We start from the raw sequence: 22229 nt of genomic DNA, 5'->3' as shown, positions 1-22229 counted from the left end.
AATAATTCTCTTCATAGAAATACACTAAACATTCTGACACAACCCTTACTGCTCTTCTTATTAGAACCATTATACAAAATTTGTCTTGTCTATACTGTACATAATGTACAGTATTTCCACTATCAACACCTGTTCACAACCTCAACTCTGGTTTTCCTTTTCACTCAAGTTTTATTGGCATGTTTGGTGATTTACAGGTTTGCCAAAGCAAACACAGAACAGAATTTGCTGACATCTACAGTGCAAACATATTATTGTACATTTACATACGTAAAACAAAACACGTTTTTGAAAGACATGCTCACTGTCTGTCCCTCAGGCTGCCAGCTCTGGTGAGTTTCCTCCCTTCTCCCTAAATAGGACAGCAAGTTGTTCTAATTCTGGGAGGTATGGAAATTCTGGGATTAGATTTGTTATTTTAGGGAAGGATGTTTACCTGTGTATCCGAGAGTATTTCTCACAGTGAGAAGAAAGTACATCTCTGTCTCTGCTTCTCCATGCCTGCAGTGGAAGCACAGCCTGCCTTCTCTGGGCAGCCAGGTGTGCCAGTGTTGCCCAGTTTATATAGCCAGGCTGTGGTCATTGAGTCTATGCTTTTTGCTGTCCTTTATCCTGTAATATTACAGTTTGTGTTTCTGTGTTTTGTTTCTGTGTGTGTGTCACAGTGGGTGAGGTAATGTTGTCTGGCTTGTGCTGTGTTTTGGGTTACTTTGATTCGTGTTGTTTTAGCTATGCTACTCTGGAGTCAGTTCATGGCTCACAAGGGTCTTGTGGTGGTTGGAATTCTGGTCACTGTTTTTCAAGAGTAAGCAATATTTTATAGCTCTCTCCTGTATATTGATTGGTAATGGGCATTGGCCTGAACACATTATTGCTATTATTTTCTGCACATGGAGAATGTTGTGTGCAGGGCTTCTATGGAGTGTTTTCCCATGTAGAATAATCCTGATCTTTGATTGTATCTGGATTGGATCTGGATATGTTTTAATGGACACAGAGAATCAGTACCTCGGTTTCACGTGTCATTCAAAGGACGGCACCTTTTTTACAGTATATTGTCCCCATCACTATACGGGGGCATTGAGACCCACACAGACCACAGGTACATGTTCCCTGCTGGTCCCCGTAACACATCTTTCAGCAGCAAACATAACTTTCCAGGAGGTCTCCCATTTAGGTACTGGGCAGACTCACACAAGCTTAGCTTTGGTGGATTGCCAATTGTGAGTTGCAGGGTAACAGATGTGGTCAGGAACACCATTTCATCTTCCACTATTGCACACCCTGATCATTGACACTTTGTCTCTCTTGGGGGTTTCAGTTCTGATGTTGGACACATTTAGTCTGGTGTTCCTCAGGGCTTGATGTAAATGGTATTTATATATTGCCACTTGGTAAGCTGTTAAAATCACATGGTCTAAATGAACATTTCTACACTGATGATTCTCAAATCTATATAAATACTAAATCTGACAATGAAGGAGCTATTTCTGCTTTTTCTAATTGAATCCCTGACAACAACAAAAAAATGGATGGCTTAGATTTTCCTTAATTTAAGATGAAACCAAATGTACAGTAGATGCCAGCATCTGCAGCACACTAAAACATAAATTAATCATAATCGTAATAATCAGGTTATTTTGAACAACTTACAAGTGATTTCCAATATTTTCTGAAACAAACCATTTTACAAAACAAACTGTGTTTCCATTCCTTGCCAAATTCAAAATCCTCATGGTCACCTACAAGGTATGGCCATGGCTTAAAGCATGGCTGGGCACATCAGTATCTGTCTGATTATTATATTCTTACTCCCCACTTCACAACCTTTGTTCATCTAATTCACTGTGTACAAACTCTGGGTGAAAGGGGCTTGTCGTACTATGCCTCCAAGCTCTGAAATTCTATTCCTAAGAATATCAGAAAGACACTTTTCATGAGCACTTTCAAATCAAGACTCAAAACCTTCTTTAGAAGGGCTTTTATTTAACTTTTCTACTGTATTCCAAATCCTAATTGTAATTGTTTAATCCTGCTCATTTTTAAAGACACTATATATAAAATAAAGTTTATTATTATTATTAGAAGATTGAATAAATACTTGAAAAAAGAGTAGATTTATGTCTCAAGAAGAAAATCTTCAACCTGTGCATTACTCATGTATATGAGACCTAAAAGCAATAGGTAGAGGTACATACTGTACTGTAGGTACTGTATAAAAGAAATATGTAGTGTAGAGAATTTACAGAAAAATTGCAAGAAAGAATCTGACATTATTAGAAGAATGTCTTTTTTTATTTAAGAAAATAAAATGACAATTAACAGAGGAAAGAAAGAATCAGGGTATGACATACAGGTGCAGATATTCTCAACAAAGACACCTATCTTTCCAGTGGGAAATTAAGAACATATTCACACTACTGGTAAAAATCTCTTTAGAGAGAAATACCTTCATTTCCACAACCTGCAATATGGGAAACAAGACACTAAACAACAGAAAATATCACACATGAAACCCTGATGAAGAAAATACAAAAAGTAATGCACAATGAAAATTTGAATTCAAAAATGAAAAATTAAAAGAGGCCTCCTGGAAGTTCCAAACATAAATTAAGAAGACTGTGGGAAAGATGTGGATGTAAAGAGCTAAAGACTGGGATCTGTAGAGGGTCCTTAGGAAGGCCTTCATTCAGCAATAGATTGAAAGGGGCTGCTGATGACTTACAATTTATTACTGTTTCTTGTGTAGCATAGTTAATACAAGAGGGCAGAATCCTTTATATGAATCTACAGAGATAACACTCCAGGCTTGCTTCACAGTGAATACAGATTCTGGAATCTAAACATTTAACATTGAAATGCTAAACAAAACCCTTTAAATGTTTCTCAGGAGTCAACTAGAAGGTTAGAAATTTCAGTGGCATTGAAAATACTTTAATTAAATAGCTCTGTGTATGGCATTCAAGGTTGGCATCTATGCTTTTAAGCCTATTTACAATCTAAATATGGCACACTGATGTGGACTGACTTTTCCGATATAGTACTCTCTGAAATTCACTGCTTTCACAAGTGAATAAAGTTTATCACAACGTAAAATAAATAAACTAATAATAATAATAATAATAATAATAATAATAATAATAATAATAATAATAATAATAATAATTGTTTACACTTATTTAGAACTTTTCTGGATACTCGACTCAAAGCGCTTTACAGGTATTGGGGACTCCCCTCCACCACCACCAATGTGCAGCATCCACAAAGTGAAAGTGAATTCTAACATCTCATTTGCTTTTATATCTTACAATAATTAAATTGGTTAGAGTGGGTGATTGTGTTTGTGGGGAATGGTTCCCGTAAATATAACAAAGTAAATATTAAAAGCCTTTGAAAGGCTGTTTTCATTCCATTTCATACAGAATGGCATAAGCTGTACAAAGTTATACAAATATCATTGTTTTCAAAAACAATCTCAGTTAAAAACTCAAACTCAGTGTAGTCATGGTAGGGTGGCACTCAACAAATAGCCATAACGGACTCATTTAAATTCTTGAGCACCCATATCTGTAGCTCTCTAAAATGGCACATCAACACAGACCATCTCATCATGAAGGCACATCAGAGATTGTACTTCCTCAGACAATAAAGGAAGTTTGGAGGCACCCCCTTGTCTGATTCTACACAGCCATTATAGAGAGCATTCTGATATCTTCTATCTCTGTGTGGTACGGAAGTACAGACATCCTAACAAGGAAAAGACTTCAACGCATTGTTACGAAGGCCTCTAAGATTACTGGCACTGCTCTTTCCTCAATAGAATCCTTGTACACCCAACGTACCACCATAAGTGCTAACAAGATTATTGCAGATCCATCTCACCCCGCGCACAACTTATTTCAGCTGCTCCCCTCAGGTAGACGTTACAGATCACCAATATCCAAAACTTCAGGTTTCAAGAAAAGCTACTTCCTGACTGCTGTTAGGCTGCTGAACAAGTAATGTGCCCCCAACCATCAAAAACTTAGTATTGTACTTGTATCACATTTGAATTGCACTGAATTGTTTATGTTTACATTGCAGGTCATCAACTCAGCATTTTTTGCGTATACATTATAGAGTGACTTTTTATGTTCTGTATTGTGTACTGTCTCTTGTCATCCTGTATTTTAATAATTAGTATTGTATGTTGTGAATTCTGGTCCTGTATTTATATTCTGTATGTTATTGTACAGTATGTTATTTATATTAATGTCTGTAGCAACGCTGTACCAACAACAATTTCCACCGTCCTCAGTCATGTGGCAATAAAGATTCTATACTATTCTATTCTATATAAATAGAAGAACAAATATTTTCATATTGTTAAAACAATAGCCTTTACTTAATTGTCTAGTTCATATAAAAGCAGCATCTGACTCAGAAATATATTAGAATTATTCTGACTACTATTTTTGAATTTATTCACACAAAAAATATGCATATGCAATGAACATTGTATTGTCAATTGTTTTTCTACTGTTTTTGTATCATTATAAAATGGATATTATGCTAAAGAGAAAACATAACAAATAACTGCCAAAATTAGCTTTGTTCTGTGAAAATGTATTAAATACAAGTTTGTTTTCTAGCCTTACATCAAATCAAGCCTTCTTGTAAAAATCAAACGGTTCATTTGGGGGGGGGAGTTGGTAATATGTCATTCATTATGAAACACTCTTGTTGGTGTGAATGGTCATTGTATTGGTTATTGAAATAGCGGAAGTAATTATTATTGTTTATTGAAGTAGCAGAAAAAAAATTAAAGAAGAAGCAAGAGAGTAGTTGGAAACAAGTCCAGAAAGAGTTACCAAGTCTTGTTTTGGAAAAAGCTCTATTTCCTTAGAATTGTTTCAATAAACTGTAACAATTTAAAAATTGCACATAGATATAACAGATTATAGCACAGTTATAATCAGTCAATGTGAATAAATAAAATGTACAAATAAGGCTTACTCAGTATTCTAATTTGAAATTCAAACAATTTTGCCTTAACAACAGCTACGTTGTAAAAATAGTTGTACAATTTTCTTTTATGTCTGTGTCCAGTTAACAGAGTGCAAAATGTGATCTGCTGCCAATGTTTTTTAAGATCTCTTAAAATTGTGCCAGAAGAGCACACATAATATGTAATGTGAATAATCTGCTAATTGTACAACCTCTATGCAGTGAATAGGAAGTTTAAAACACCAGATAATTCATTACTCAGAATGTAATTGTTGATCTAAAACTTGTCAAAAGGAAAATAGATTTCCTTCATATTCTATGTTGGATTTTTGATTACTTACACTAAATAAAGGCAAATAAATTAATCTAAACTTTCCTGAGGTTCAATTTGTTTAAAAAGCAAGGGCACTTTTTAATTTTGAAACCATGTGCCATTTCTGGGTTAAATAGATAAACAGTTTATCAATGTAGAGTTTTATGTGGTGAAAAACATGTCAGCAGCTTTCCTCTGCAATGCTCATAGAACCTTTTTTAGGATTCATGCCTTTTCTAATTTTACAATATCTGCAAGTCATTCAGAGAGTGTCAGATAAAGGTTTAAGGCTGCAATATACAAAAGAGTATTTACTATGCATATGTCAGGAGTGATTAAACTTTAATCCCAGTAAGAAGACCATATTTCTTAGATGAATTATAGATGACACAGGTTACAGTTCAAAATGAAGACAGCTCAACATACCCTAGCTGTTCCAACAGGCTGCTTTAATAAACTACATTATCTTCTCTTCCCGGAACTGTCATTGTCATGCTGAAATATGAAAATCTAATACTCATGCCAGTTATGTTTGGAATCATCAGGTGCTAAGCAGAACATTGCTGATTAGGTGAAGCCAGTTGCAATTATTTCAGAATTCTAAATGTGACACAGTGAATAATGATACAAGCTTGGATACATCATGAATGTGGTCTTTATTTGTTGAAGCAAAAATGCTCCCTTCAATCTTCAATGCATCTCTATTCTCAATCACTGGTTTTCCACAGTTTTTAACATGGGCACTGCCATGGAATTCGGAGATTTGCCACAGACTGTCATAAATGTAGGAACAAAAACGTTAAGTCACGCTCCAATTGTGCCGATTACCAAGGTTGAACAGGTTACACTAATAAGCTCAATTTAAACAACATAATATCAGGGCGAATTCATTGCTATAAATGTTAGCCCACAATTGCTTCGACTCCTTAATCATTTTAGGTCCTTTTACAACTCTATTTTCATTCTTCCTTGTTAAAACATACAGTATTATCCCCTACCTAAAGCATCTGTCACTATCTGGCAATATTCACAAACAGGCCTGCAATGAGAGCACCTAGTGGAGTCAGGCCTGTCTGTTATATGGACCTTTCAATCCATTCCATTGCAGTAGTTTAATATAACCAGCTCCCTAATTAAGAACCTGAAGGACCACAGGTTTAGTAGCCACGTGCTAGCCTAAAAACCACAAAAGAACTGGGATTGTCTGTAGTTCTGCCCTCTTTGATCACACTCTCAGAATGTGCACATACATGTGGTTCTACTTTAGTAATACAAAACATTGCAACATTCAGTATTAACACTATTCCAATTCCGATTCCAGAATATTAAGATGTGTGGTTGCTTATTTACATCTGCTTTGGGTGGTGACATTCACAAAGACAAATTTACATTCCTGATTTAACAAGTTTATCACATTTTTAGACATGGAAAAAAAAATCAAAATCAAGTATTCATGATGCAGTTTGGTCCAAGATGAATCAATGTGCATACCAAGTCCAATAAACCTATTAAGGGCTCCCTCACAAAACAAAAAATCCTAGCTTGGTAAAATGCTTTGATTCCAACTGCTCTGGTATTGGAGAAGACATTTACTGGAATTCATGTGACACAACATTGGTATACAGTATATGCTGATATACCAATATGTCAAGCATCATGTATCTGAACAAGTTCATGCAAAGAAATATTAATAAGTAAGACACAGAAGAGAGCCTGGATTGGCAGAATAAAACAGTCAGGTACATACTGTATTGCATGCTGACCACCTAACATCTAACAGAGACTGCAGGATCACCACAACTGAGCAGGGCCACAACATACTGTACCAGTGTCTAGATGCCAGTTTTGGAATAACGACCACTTGTGAGAATAGAAATTTAAAATTCAGGTACAAAATGTTACCCCAGGCTGGTGACAATAGATCTGTTCAAAGTGGACTGTGCCAGGACGGAGCATCTAGAAGCTTCTACAGAGCCACAAACCCTCAGAGCTTCTGAGGAAAATATGGTTTTGATAAGGAGGAGTATCAACTATTCATTCTTGTCCCTTTCTGTCTGTCATCATTAACCACAGTGAGTGGGATTCATGCAAAGAGGTCTACCACTGCTTGGTGAATCAAATTTAAGTAAGGGTAAACTTACTTGAGGGTAGTGAACCTCTTCTAGAAAGAATACTCCTCAGAATACTATATAAAGAGATGCAAACCACAATTGTTCTGTCAGAATGATAAGCACTGCCATCAAATTGAGGGTCTGAATCTACAGGCACCTTTCACAAATGATGCAACATCACCAGCTGGTGTCTGTGTGCTGCATGCAAACAAAAAGCATTGACCTATTCTTGCTGCCTCTGTAGGCAAAGTAGGCCTAGAGGCAGAGCTGAGGAAGCAATTGCCATCTGGCAAAGCAGTCTCTGACACCACATGAAAGTCACCATCCTCTCCAATTTGAGGAGGTAGAAGCATGTGACAACAGAGGTGATCCTGTATTAGCAGATGGGGTAAAATAAGAGGCTAGAACTTTACTTTTATAAAATGTATACTGTTTAAATATTAAACTGTTTATAACAGTTTATACAAACAAAACAAAACAGTAAAAACATTACATTCAGGTAAATTTGCTCTTAATGATTCAGTTAGTGGTCTAAAAAAGTTATACAAGTGATTTTGCTGAAACAAATACTGGATTTGAGAAAAGGAAATTTTGGATAGATTCAGGAAAAAGAACATTGTTTTGGAATTGCAAGCATAGCATGTAAATTATATTGTTTCAGAAATCAACCATTTATCTGAAATATAGAAACACTTATATATTGTCATTTCAATGACTGGACCGATTTATTATTCATTATAGTCCTGACAGCAATGAAGGCAGAATAAGATAATTGCATCCTTTATGTAGTTGTGTTACAGCCAACCTATTTTGAAATCAATGATTTGACTGTATCTCTCAGAATAAGGGATACATTTCCATTTGACTTGAGGAATGTCTGTGGTCCGCTCAGTTTTCATTTACCAAATGTTAAAATTCAGAAAGGATTATGGGAATGCTGTAACCAACTAATATAATTTTATTGTTAAAAGCAAATAAAAAGAACATTAAAAATTTCTTCTGCTCTAGAAATAGTTTAATGTTACTATGTAGAAGCTTCAACTGTTATAAATTGGCTAAATAATATAAAATGGCTATTATGTATTGTGGACTGGGAAAGTATTTGAAAAGAAGAAAGTGTGCAGGATAAATATGCTATAGGAGATAATCAGGGATGATTGGGCACAAACAGACAAGAATACACACCTAAGCAGAGGGACAGAAGACCCAGGCACAGGCAGCTGGAAAATCTGGAAAATGCTATCTCAGTTGTTGAAACAATTAATAAATGTTCGTAAAAATCAATAGTTTATGCTCCTGTCTCAGATGTTCTCATAGCTGTGATTGCCAATCGATATATGTTTATCTATTAAATATCTGATAGAGGTAATAACTATAATGTTCTCCAAAGCAGTGCCTAAATCTTGTCACATTATAATCAGCAGTACTTACAGTCTCCCACTCAGTCTGAAGGACTCCAGCCAGTAAAAAGATTGCTAAGTTTGTTTTAGATAGATAGATACTTTATTGATCCCGTGAGGGAAATTCCGGAGAGGATGGAGCAAGCTCTTAATCCAGATACCTGTTCCAAAAATCCGTTTAATATGTGGTCCCCCGATGGGGGATGTATCAGATATTAAACTGATAAGAACAGATACTACACTTGATCTTACCCAAAAGGTCGAGAAGCGATCCCATTATCCTGTTAGTCAACCAAAAAACATGTGCAGAATTTAGCTGCTAAAAGCAAATTATTGTGCATTAAATGTTGCCTGCTGTGAAACTCAAATACAACAAACATTTAATCTTGAAATTGAGCTTTCAGCACGTAACATTCACTTAGAAAATAGTGTTTGTAAAAGTAGATCTGCTGTTTGGGACAGCTAGAGTAATGAATGTGTTTCATTCACATATATATTTTAATTTCTATGAAATGAAAGGCATATAACCAATGAGTTACATATTCCAAATTTGCTTCACAGCTGCTAGTTAGAAATATTAGAATGTTAGACAAATTAGAAATGCTATTATGCAGTCCACACCAGTCAGTTGATTGGGAATTCGCAAAAACTGCATTCATGAATGGTATAATTCTAGGGCTTCCAGTCCTGCCTTATTCATTGGAATTTTAAATAAAGGTATTTATAACAAATCACACAGTGCAAAATCATAGGAAATTACAAAGATGTCAACTGAAGGATATTCTGTTTTGATCCATGAAAAGCAACACATGCATCAGCATTTTCTCCAAGCATTATTTCTACTTTTTATTGTTCAATTTGACGGTCACCCAATTTGGAAACACTGTAAATTAACTTGGACATGTTACACCAGCAGGGTATGATAAGGACACAGTTTCTTCTTAACTTCTTAACTTTCTTCTTGGTGTGGTGGTGGAGGGGAGTTCCCATTACCTGTAAAGCGCTTTGAGTGGAGTGTCCAGAAAAGCGCTATATTAGTGTAAGCAATTAAGCAATTAATTAACCATGCAATGTCACTCACATCTTATTCACAATGTGGGTTTCACGGTCATCATCCTTCCTCTAGAGGGCACTCCGACCTTTTGTATTTTACGTGCACCTGTTTCCGATTTTCTTGTCCCTACTTAAGTTTGGCGCCATAAGGCTTGCCTATTCCCTGGGCTTGCGGGTAGCCTGAGGGCGGGTCTTATTCCCCAGCGTCCTGACCATCTGGGTCTGGGACTTGCAGCACCCGACTCTGTTATGATTTTATATTCCTAGTTCCTGATTCCTCATCCTCGTCCCCATGTCTCTTTGGATGGATCTCCTGGCCATGGACTTTGGACTGCTTCCTGGTTTCCCCTTTCAGATTGTTTTGAACTCACTGCCATTACGCCCCCCAGTCATTCATCCTGTCCTGATCCTGTTGTGTTTCCTTGTTGCCCTTTTCCAGTCTCTATTGGATTTTACCGTCTGCATGGGGTCCTAAATACGCACTACACGAGAGTCTGAACTGGCTCCCGTGACAGTGTGTCTCAAGCAACTTACAGCAGAGTCAGCTATCAGATGGAGAAGTGATGCAGCTCTTCCAGACACTGAATAATTATCTGAATAAAAAAATATCTTGGCAGACATAGGTTTTGCCAGCCTTGGTAACCCTTGATAAACATTGTAGTCCTATTTGCATTATCAAAGTGTCTAGTAGCTATTGGAAATTTATTAGTATTTTGCCCAAGCTGAGCCCCCTGAGCAAACTTCTTTACTATTTGTGCCACTGAGGACTTTGTTCTTTTTCAACTTATATATTGCAAAAATATGCATATTTGTCTCTGTGTTCCAAGTGTCGAAGACGTTATTGTTTACTGTATAAACATTGTTTGTTACAGATTGTACATAGTGAGGCAAAAACCTTTGAAAATGTGTCTTACATGTTACAAAACACTTCCAAAAGCTTAAAATTACTTTGGGAAACTCTGGGAAAATGGAGTAAGCAAGACAATCTAACAGAGACTGATATACAGATGGTTGATAGGTCACACTAGTCATCTAAATCTGACACTATTACTCAGTAGTTATACACATCATTTCATGTCTGATTCTTCTCAGTCCCAAAACAGCTCATTGAACAGGAACTTTGTTTGCAACAGGAACTTTATCTATTGTGTCAATGAGTTCCCTTAGAGATAATAAGACAGTTACATTTCAATATGGTGGATCTGTGTCGGCATGCATTGGCTGCAAAGATACAGTATAAGTAAAGGTTAGTTCCACAATATTTGACTACTGAAGAACGCTCAGCTACTGAAACATTGTTGCTCATTTCTATTTTTCAGTGTGGAAATAATGTTTACTTGTTCCCAAAGAGATTTGTTTTGTAGGAAAGCTGTTTAGTTTAGACAGTAAGTCTTTGGCCTCATACCTGGTGAGCTATGAGTTTAGATCACTGCTGCAAGCATTGCTCTTGTACATTGAGTGAGGTACTTTACTGTGATTGCTTCAGTCCACCCAGCTGTATGATGAGACCAATATTTGCTCGGAATAATCTCGGAGATGGATGTGCTTCCCATTAAGGGGGGGGGGGGTAGAATCATGTGCTCTGCGTTAGCAAATCACCGATGAAACCAGGATGAGCTCTGACCTGATGAGCAGTTGTGTAGCTTACTTATTAAGTGTCCCTGCTGTTAGAAGAAATGCTAATTTGAGGGCAATAAATTCAATGTAAACACACAGTATTTTAGATTCATGTCCTAATAAATGAACCCAGTAATCTAGTGAATTGCAAGCTTTATTCCAGTTTTGGTTGGAGCACAACACTTACAGTAGGCCTGCTCAAGTGTGGTGGTATGCAGTACTGAGACTAAATTTCACTTTTAAAAATAAAATTAAAAACATATATTAGTATGTTGACACTCGTGTAACACAATTTAAGGAGCTTAGCAATGTTTTATTATTTGTTGTTGGGGGTGTACTGATACATATTATAACTGTAATTAGTCAGTATGTAATAGTGTGTATATAAATAATATAGAAAGAAAAGGGTTTTAATAAATTATAGCTGGGTCATTACAACCTCTTCCCGCTGATAGTATTAAGTAATAACTTTTTTGGATTATGAAATGGCAAAACATGCTCAACACATTAAGAGAGTCCTGTTGTTGCAATAGGGTAGTATGAACAATATTCACAGCATTTCTTCTCTTCTGCTGGAGTTAATCAATTTTATGTTTCATTCAAAGATATTGATGAATAAAACAGATCTGCAATTAATGTGATTATTGACGAGGTAATTTATGCCTTCTTTACAAAAAAGTATTGTGATTAAAAAATACCAAAACTATTTAAATAACAGTAATGCTGTCAAAGCTGTGGAAGATTCACATGTTGCCATGTGGAAGATTTCTGAGCCATTTCTGGTCATCAGATGACTTATATTTTAAAGTCCATGTTTTCTGGCCTTTATTTAAATAGGGACAAAGGAAAATGTTACACAAGATGCTAATAAAAAAAAATAAAAGATAAAAAGAATTTTACAAACATAAAAAACTGCTACTATATAATCCAAACCAAACTATACACAAACTCTCCTTCATTCCCTACTGACCCGCATCTACCAAGCTACATGTTTCTTATATTCCACAGATACAGTACACCCTTATCTAGAAACTGTACAATGATGAACCTATGTGGTGAATCTTTCAACTTATTAGACAATAATATAATTAGTAATTAAAAGATAAAAAATATATTTAAAAATATATACATATTAATTATTTAAAATGTAAATAGATATCAAATATATACATGCTAAACATTCTCTCCCTTTTACACAGTTGCTCAGGCTCCGACGACTTTGCAGTGACGACACGGATTTCCAAAAATCAAGCCCTCAAAATGCACTCTTTTTTCATCAACAGAAGATAATCCACATGTTATTGACATGGCCCTCACCCGAGCCAAAAACAGCCCTCGGATCATCAACTCAATCAGAAACTCCCAGTCTTACAACCACATTCCTTTTGTGCTTCCCTACCACCCTAACATACTTTCTATCCCCAGGACCATTAACGACAACTTTCCCATCTTTCAGGATGATCCCTCCACCGGTATCCTTTTTCCTGACTGCTCCATCATCTCATATCACCAACCACCTAATCTGCTTAACCTACCTATTCACAGCTCCCTTAACCACCCTCAGCAATCATCCACACCAGGCACTTTCCCCTGCAACAGAATTCGCTGCATGACCTGCAAATACATATGTAATATCTTATATGCTAATTCAAGACCCCCTGGACAATTCTGGATCACTCAGATGACATCTTGAACCTCCAGCAACCTTATTTACTGCATCTCTTGCAGAAAATGCCCAGCTATCTAAATTGGGGAAACAGGAAGGAGACTGGGAGACCGCTTCAGAGAATGTCAGGGCTGTGAGGATCAAAGATTTCTCCAAGCCCATTTCACCTCTTTACCTCTAACACCCATGATCACACTGATCTCTCCGTCTGCGTTCTCAAAGAAGGGTTTCTCACTCCTATTTCAGAAAGATTTCCAAAACCAAAATCATCCTGAAATTAGGATCACACCTTTCCCCTTTTCTCAAAAACAGACTTGTTTCCTTCTAGTCCTTTCTATTCATTTGCAGGTTTTGACACCTCTCTTCACTTCTCTCCACCTCTCTTGACTTTGCACCACCTGAGTGCCTACTCTGCGTCCCTCACGCTCCCATGTTTTATCAGGTGCAGACTTTCCTTTCTTTCTCACACCCTAAGAATGTTCCACAGACAAAATGTTGTTTCTTTTCTTCTCTTTTCAGCATGGAATAAACATTTACTTGTTTCTTTGCAGCCTACATACTGTATGCTGACACAGCTACCTACCTGAACTAGTCAGTAATACAATTAGGAATTGATACACACTGCCAGGTGAAACTGTTTTCATGTACTGATAGGCACTGGATCCCTGTACATCATGATTCCTACAGTCATACCACAGGGCTACATGCTGCAATTTCATGTCTTATATACTGTACACAACAGTGTAAAAATGTCATTGTAATTGCATTCTCTCCAGTTGGTATGGTACAGTACTGAATAAGGGTGGTTATAATGTGCATATACAATATATTGCTTTCATTTCATTTATACTATACTTTTATAGACTGTGATTCTTTCTAGTACTGAATACGTTCTTTGCAATTCTCATATTCACTGATTCTTGTACAGTTAATTTTCACAGTTCCTTGATTCTTTTGAATGGAAGCTGCCTTTGATAATGATGCCAAGTAAATTGAGGAATTAGTTATCAGAGGCTTCCCTTCGTTCTGGAAAACATTGGAAGACTGTGTGTTTTTGTCATGATGAACTCCCTTAGAACTCATTTATACAATTATCAGAAACAGTATCACTAGACCTGACATTTCCTTGACAAGTTCAAAACTTGCCATATTTCATTATTCTGAATATTAAAATTAAACAAGTGTCATCTGGTGTTTTCCTTTGATAAAAATGCCAAACACATGTGAAGACTTATCAATTTGTATTTATATATATTTGTTATATATACTGTATACTTGACAAATGTGTAGATAATATGTGAATGTTCAGATTGTGGTAATATAAGGAGTGCTCAAGGAACTATATTATGACTGTCCGCTTATTGATTCAATAAATGTTCTAGATTGTGATATAGTGACAAGTTCACAAATTACACCTAACTTGAAAGATTCATAAAATATTGAAGAGGCTGAAAAAGTAACTCAAGTTTTGATGTAGACACAACACTTTCATGTTTAAGACACTATGGGGAAGCAATAAAAAACAAACAGAATGGTGGAATATATAGTTAAAAGTGGAGAGTTTAAATTAAGGGATGTGATGGTAAAAATGTACAGTATAAAGCACCCATAAGATGCATTTAGTATATTGTGTACAATTTTGGTCTCTACAATAGAAAAATTATATTCCAGAGAACTGCAACCAGATATATTCCCTGAGTCAAAGGTACTGTACAGTATATCCTACACTGGCAAACTAAAAGAACTGAAACTATTTTTAGTTTTTAATAGAGAAATGACAAGGGGACCTGATTGAAGAATTCAAAATCCTGAAAAGCAACAGCAATGTTATCCTAATAGATGTCTTCAGAATCAACAGTGAAACATGAAACATAGGGTTTTGCTACATAAAAAATCTACACTGCAAAGACTTTCCTAAAGATTTACCAGCAAAAGCAGAAACACATTTGAATTGGTAGTGCAATGTACAGTGCCTTGCGAAAGTATTCGGCCCCCTTGAACTTTTCAACCTTTTGCCACATTTCAGGCTTCAAACATAAAGATATAATTTTTTTATTTTATGTGAAGAATCACCAACAAGTGGGACACAATTGTGAAGTGGAACGAAATCTATTGGATTTTTGAAACTTTTTTAACTAATAAAAAAATGAAAAGTGGGGCGTGCAAAATTATTCGGCCCCTTTACTTTCAGTGCAGCAAACTCACTCTAGAAGTTCAGCGAGGATCTCTGAATGATCCAATGTTGTCCTAAATGACTGATGGTGATAAATAGAATCCACCTGTGTGTAATCAAGTCTCTGTATAAATGCACCTGCTCTGTGATAGTCTCAAGGTTCTGTTGAAAGCGCAGAGAGCATCATGAAGACCAAGGAACACACCAGGCAGGTCCGTAATACTGTTGTGGAGAAGTTTAAAGCTGGATTTGGATACAAAAAGATTTCCCAAGCTTCAAACATCCCAAGGAGCACTGTGCAAGCGATCATCTTGAAATGGAAGGAGTATCAGACCACTGCAAATCTACCAAGACCTGGCCGTCCCTCTAAACTTTCAGCTCAGACAAGGAGAAGACTGATCAGAGATGCAGCCAAGAGGCCCATGATCACTCTGGATGAACTGCAGAGAACTACAGCTGAGGTGGGAGAGTCTGTCCATAGGACAACAATCAGTCTTACACTGCACAAATCTGGCCTTTATGGAAGAGTGGCAAGAAGAAAGCCATTTCTCAAAGATATCCATAAAAAGTCTCGTCTAAAGTTTGCCACAAGCCACCTGGGAGACACCCCAAACATGTGGAAGAAGGTGCTCTGGTCAGATGAAACCAAAATCGAACTTTTTGGCCACAATGCAAAACGATATGTTTGGCGTAAAAGCAACACAGCTCATCACCCTCAACACACCATCCCCACTGTCAAACATGGTGGTGGCAGCATCATGGTTTGGGCCTGCTTTTCTTCAGCAGGGACAGGGAAGATGGTTAAAATTGAGGGGAAGATGGATGCAGCCAAATACAGGACCATTCTGGATGAAAACCTGTTGGAGTCTGCAAAAGACCTGAAACTGGGACGGAGATTTATCTTCCAACAAGACAATGATCCCAAACATACAGCAAAATCTACAAAGGAATGGTTCACAAATAAACGTATCCAGGTGTTTGAATGGCCAAGTCAAAGTCCAGACCTGAATCCAATCGAGAATCTGTGGAAAGAGCTGAAAACTGCTGTTCACAAACGCTCTCCATCCAACCTCACTGAGCTCGAGCTGTTTTGCAAGGAAGAATGGGCAAGAATTTCAGTCTCTCGATGTGCAAAACTGATAGAGACATACCCCAAGCGACTTGCAGCTGTAATCGCAGCAAAAGGTGGCTCTACAAAGTATTAACGCAAGGGGGCCGAATAATTTTGCTGCCCCACTTTTCATTTTTTTATTAGTTAAAAAAGTTTCAAAAATCCAATAGATTTCGTTCCACTTCACAATTGTGTCCCACTTGTTGGTGATTCTTCACATAAAATAAAAAATTTATATCTTTATGTTTGAAGCCTGAAATGTGGCAAAAGGTTGAAAAGTTCAAGGGGGCCGAATACTTTCGCAAGGCACTGTAATTGATGCTTTCAATCCTAAAGAGTCACAATGGATTTTTTCTAGATAACACAAAGTAATGGGATAAAGGAGCTTTCTGAATTCATGAAGTCAGTCTCTTGGTTACAGATCTAATAACTATTAAACTTCAGAATGGCTGGGGTGTTTTGCTGATTTCAGCAGAATTCTGACAAGGGGACAACAACATAGTTAAATTAAAGACATTTATTTGCCAGCTGAGAAATCAGATTTATTATTTATCTTATAAATAATTCCCAGTGGCATGATAAGGTTAGCACATGGTTTTAATATTGCACAAGTCAATAATATTTTATCAAGAAATTATGTACACACTGAATCTAGTATCAGTCTCCCTCACATTAGTAGACTATGGTCCTGTTGTAAGCTTTTGTGATTTTAATCAATGTAAAATGGCAAGCAGGCAGTTGAGCACACATTCCGATCCCTCACGCATTGCTTATTGGAATTAACTTGGCTGCTTTCTGCCAAAATGCCATTATTTTCCCATTAAAGGACAGAGTGCGTTGCTGATGGACTGCACATGAGCTGCAGATAGTGAATAATAATCACAAGATTTACCCAAACCTCAACAGCTATATTAGACTTTGGAAGTCGATCAGTCGAAATTGAGCCATCACAATGGCCACCTTACACCAGGGTGATTGAATAAATTATAAATAGATGAAGGACATTTAAAGAATGGCAGGTTTCAGGTCCTGGCCATCTGATGAGATCATTTGACAAAGGACCTTTAGTGTTTTTGTCCCCTCATTTTTTTTTACTGTGAAAAAAACAAATCCACTGAAAATACTGAACTAGGTTTATAAGATATGAAGAATAACTAATTTTATAGATGTAATGGTTTTAATGACCCTTTCTAAATTGTTTGATAATGAATATTTTTCTTTCAGATCAACATTGCTTTCAGCAATCAAATTAACATCACAATACAATTCAATTTATATCACCAAACTAAGAAGATCCATTTGAGCTTTTTCACCTTTTCTCATGCTGCTGACATATATAATCCATTTATTATTTTTAACAAAAACAAAACCACATTACAGTAAAGGTAATGAAATCCTAACTGACATTAGATACACTCAACGACATTGTTTTGCACCCATCTGATATTAGGGACAATTACAGCTATTTGCTTCAAGTTTTTTCTGTTTACATGTGTGCTATTATTTTAAATGTTCACGGCAATTTACATGAAACCACAAGTATTAAATCTGCAGTCTCCAATTAAAGTATATATTCTATATATAATATACAGTATATCTTCACACTGGTCACTTTTCTGTTTATCCAGTGTTATGTAGGAAACCTGGTAACCCACAGAGAATCAAATAGGTAACGCAAGTGAAAGGTGACTTAGTGACAGTAATTAACACCATAAAAAAAGGACAGGGAAAAATGCATTTTTATATTTAATCTTTATATTGGTTATACAGTCAAAATGTGGATTCTTTAAGGTAAGTGCTTTAAAACCAAATTTATATTGCTACTAGTGTGCTTACAGAACATTTTAAAAATACTCATATGCCATTTCCCACGGGTCCTTTTATGATCTACAGGGCTTGATAATGTGTGTGTTAGATGTGTACTGTACTGCTCAGGTCAGAGCAGAAATTATGCCAAAGGATGTTCCACAGATGTCTCTGAGGATGTTAAGGTATGGGATGACTAATGTATGAATATTAATATAGTAATTAAACATCTTTCATTGAATAGTTATTTGACCTATTAAGTTGTAATTGAAGTAACAGTTGGATGTTTTTTTGCTTTTTGTTTCAAATTAAAGTGAGCTATACAATAAATCTTCATAGTACTGGTGTTGTCTTTTCTCGCAACAAATTCAGTATAGACTACTGAAGAATAAGAGAAGTGGTACTAATGAACAATGATTCATTGGTAAAGAAACATTTAACTAATTTAACATTACACTAGGGTCCATAATACATTAGACATTATAAATCAAAAAGGATCTTTTAGAATGAAATAAACTTGCTTCATGCTGAATTCATTTTCACATGTGAAAGGAAAGAAATATTGACAACAATTGAATGAGACAACATTTCCATCTATGACCCATTACTATATATCTTAAATTATTCAGCATGTGACATATTGGTAACAAATGGATAAACAATCTACCTTTGCATTCACAGCCAATCACATTTACATTTTTATAGGATACAACAGACTGTTAAAGAGACCCTGTCTGAAGTAATGAGATCTTGTTTGATTTAGGTTCAGCAAATGCCAAAGGTATTGTGCTTTACAAAGCAGTAGGCACAGTCTAACCGTCAATATTATCCATCAATAAAATTATTAATACCATTTTGTGTAAAATGTTAATGAGATGGATGACATTAACACAGACTGATCTCAAGGCAAACAGATCCTACAGTATTATTGTGCTGATACGCACAAAATTCAATACAGCAATGTTTCAGTAGTTCGGCCAAATTCTAATTAACACTTCAAGAAGATGAAATATAAAAGGCTAGGATACTTAATATTTTAGTGTTTGTCGTTAACTCACTTGTCTGAGGAAAGGACAGCTGCGACCCTAAGTCAAAGCTTCCCAAACTCTCCTTACGCCAACGAATGAAGCAGAGAAACTGCTGCAAGGGTGAAGATGGGGTGGAGGAAGGGTTGCTAGAAAGGATGCATGCACAGAGGCTCAGTGGGTAAATATTTATACACAAGAGAGAACGCAAGAGATTACAATTCGACTTCCTTCTGAATGTCTAACAACTCCATTCTGTGTATAGGCAAAACAGACAAGGTTTTATTTGCAGTCAATGTACAATACCCATATCCTATTAATCTTGGGGAAAAAAAAAAATTTAATTGATATTGTATTCATGCTTTTAAAATAACTGCATATATATCTAACTTTCATAAAACATGTGCATGTGTATGTTACTAGACTTCTGATTTTCACTACTAATATTAATAATAGTATAGAGTGTTATATCATTGATGTACACAAGTTATGATGTGAGGTGCAAAATAGTCACACTATGGGACTCTATGATACTCTGTGATACTTCTAACTGATTTATAACTGTTTATGCTTCTGGATAGGGAAAAAAAACAGAGATAAGATACCAAAATGGTAACAGACACTTCTCTCTTTTTTTCAAAAAAAAAGAAACAGTTAAAATAAAAGGCCTGCACTGAAAAAAACAACAACTGGAAACTCATAATGCAATTTATTAGCTGGATGTGGTATAAAAAAAGAAGCATCTACATATAGATATAAACCCTCTGACACTTGGATAGCCAATTATATATTTAAGGAAAACAGTGTAAATACAAATTAATTATTTTATAATGTTGTGTACATATACACATTAGAGCTGAGGTGCTAACAGGAACAATATCCTTTATTTTGAAAGCAATTTCTTTTCATTTGTAAGCCTTCAGACACAAATAAGTATGGAACAACTTTTCATTTAAAATTTGTTTTCTTATTTGTGTTGAAAGTCTAACATTGTATTAAAATGTTTATGGATGGTTTGTGTATTGCAATTGCATCAGCGACTGTTAATGCAATCATGGAACCAAAACATAGCATATTAAAAAATAGCAGGGTCTGGAAATTAGAAAGTGAATCTGTACACAATGTCAAATATCACATTAATTTAAGCTCTGTGTTTGTAATTACATTGCAGCAATGCCAAGTAGTGTAATTGTAAAGAAAAGATGACTTATTTCAAATTTAAAATGATAGGAAAGCAAGGCACAGCAGCAAATAGTTTTGCCAGCTACTGCATATTCTTACATAAAAATAATTCATTTGCAGTTCAAATTCAAACTGTGAAAGCCCCAGTTTAAACAAGCATTGCCTCATTATAGTGTCTCCCTGTATATCATATTGTCTTTTGTGGAATGTGCTTTAAAGCAATTTAAGTTAACATTTATGTTTCTAAATTATTAACAAAGCTCAGTAATTAAAGTATTTTTGAAAAGAGAAGAGGACCTATAACTACAAGTTGCACAGAATATAAAATGTACTCTATGTGGATGTATATTACAGGCTATATATTCCAATACTGAGAACATTTACAGTAGCTTATTTTGAGTGGTGACACTCAGGTGTTATTGAGTGTGGCATGTAACCCTCTTATTATCATGACCCATACAAATGGCTGAATTGTATCTTACCGCTGACAAACTGTTATCATCTAAAGCACTGATAAACGTTTAAGTAACCTGATATAAAGGTGAAAAAGAAATGTACCTGAGGATTCACTGAAGTTAAAGGACAGTGTGAAATTTCTAGCTGGGAAATGGAAGGCTCCAGAATAACTGTCCAACAAGTAGGAGTCTGATGGCTTCTTGGAAAAGTCAGAGAAGAATTTCAGTTGTAAGAGTAAGTGAAGCAGGTACCGCAACATCATTCTTGAGCTCCCTCAGTTCCAAGGTCAGCTGTTGCTCATCTCAAGTTTTCCTCTGATCTTCCTGTTCGTGTTGACTACACCTTCTGCACAGGTGAATGTTTCGATTATGAAATTTAAAGTGCCTCTGAAGACATATGGCATCATTCCTTTGTGTGTGTTGTGGTAAATATATGCCGCTGTGCCCTTCTGAATTCTAGCTTTGTCTTGTTTCTTCTGCAGGAGAGCAAATCTAGAGCTAGTTTTTCAGCTTGGAATGTGGAAAATTACCTCTGTATGCAGTGAGCAATACTTGAGTGGGTTTTTGTCAAATTGAGAGAATGTCAGGTTCAGAAGTCAAGCTGTGATGGAGCCTTTGTATGGACCCCCTAATGAAACTTGCTTTGCTTTCCTCAGCTTCCTGTTAGGCTCATGGGAAGTGGACCACTGTGTATCCAGTGCCTCAGCCAAGTAAATATTTAATTGCTGGATTAACAGTATTCCCCTGAGGGAGCAGCAATAAATTAGTGAAAAGTAAGAGTAGGAAACAAGGATTGAAAAGGCAGGTACAGGCATTATTTGTATAATACAGCACATTGCACAAGGATATAAAAAAATATCCTTGCCATACGGTGAGCAGAAGCAATGCATGTTTATTACAGAAAAAAACAAAACTGTTCTTTAAAATGTGCCAACATGTTTGGTAAATTATTGTTTTTTACTAACACAATAATATTGTGTTTCCTGAAAAGCAGAAATACATGTCAATCATATCTCTCCATGGGACTTTTCCAACTGTCACAATTGAGGGCTCTTTCCTTTTAACATCAGCAGCTGTTTGCAAAACATAGCAGCTGTCTGAACTCATCTTTGTTAGGTTGCTTCTGAAAGTGTCAAAAATGAACACTTGGGGTTTATCTAACAGTACTGAGTACATGTCATTACAAATTACTCTCTGACATGTCAAACTTTCAGATAACATGAAATAATGAGTCTGAAGCACAGAGTAACATTTTGTTTATGTCATATGCCAGTTCAAAGGAAAACGTCTACCAATTAACAAAGCTAGTCGCTAGATTTTTTGTAATAAAT

General features: G+C 36.0%; 1 protein-coding gene and 1 non-coding gene across 13 annotated transcripts in view; both read right to left on the bottom strand.

Annotated features, from left to right (window-relative positions):
• The window catches only part of robo2 (roundabout, axon guidance receptor, homolog 2 (Drosophila)), a 618934-nt gene that overhangs the window by 416551 nt on the left and 180154 nt on the right, over positions 1-22229 (bottom strand). The gene's annotated exons all lie outside the window — the stretch shown is intronic.
• On the bottom strand, positions 8887-9082 carry LOC138239268 (U2 spliceosomal RNA). The gene has a single exon (XR_011189741.1). It is a non-coding gene; the product is annotated as a U2 spliceosomal RNA (small nuclear RNA).

Source organism: Lepisosteus oculatus, chromosome 5 (assembly GCF_040954835.1).
Source record: "Lepisosteus oculatus isolate fLepOcu1 chromosome 5, fLepOcu1.hap2, whole genome shotgun sequence".
NCBI lineage: Eukaryota > Metazoa > Chordata > Actinopteri > Semionotiformes > Lepisosteidae > Lepisosteus > Lepisosteus oculatus.
Note: the sequence above shows the minus strand (reverse complement) of the source record. Positions and strands in the feature narration are given on the sequence as shown.